Source organism: Pteropus alecto, unplaced genomic scaffold (genome assembly GCF_000325575.1).
Source record: "Pteropus alecto unplaced genomic scaffold, ASM32557v1 scaffold116, whole genome shotgun sequence".
Taxonomy (NCBI): Eukaryota; Metazoa; Chordata; class Mammalia; order Chiroptera; family Pteropodidae; genus Pteropus; species Pteropus alecto.
The window spans coordinates 2,444,297-2,444,781 of NW_006439189.1; positions in this window are offsets into that span (position 1 = coordinate 2,444,297).

Here is a 485-nt window from a genome sequence, read left to right on the forward strand (position 1 = left end):
CTCCTTTAACACACCAGACATGGTCCCACTTCAGATCACTGTATTTGCTATACCCTCCACCTGGAAACCCTCTTCTCTAATATAGCTGCATGGCTCGTTTTGTCACTTTCTTCAAATGTCAGTTTCTTGACCAGGCTTTCACTAATAACTTTATTTAAAATTGAATATCCCTAAGCACAGCATAGGTAATACAGTTAGCATTAATATATTGGCTAGGTGGAAAAGCAGAGGAGAGTAGGAGCAATTAGGGGAATCATTTTATAAACTATATAAATGTTTAACCAATGTACTGTATACTTGAAACTAATAAAATAAAAAAGAAAAAATAAATAAATAAAATAAAATTACATATCCTTTGTAGCCCTCGGTTGAGTTTGTTTACCAAGTGTCCTCTAATCTGGGCAAGAGTTTTCTTCTGAGGGGATTTATTGTTCCTACTAGAATGGCTTTTAACTCAGCTGAGGTTTATTTAACAGAATAGGACG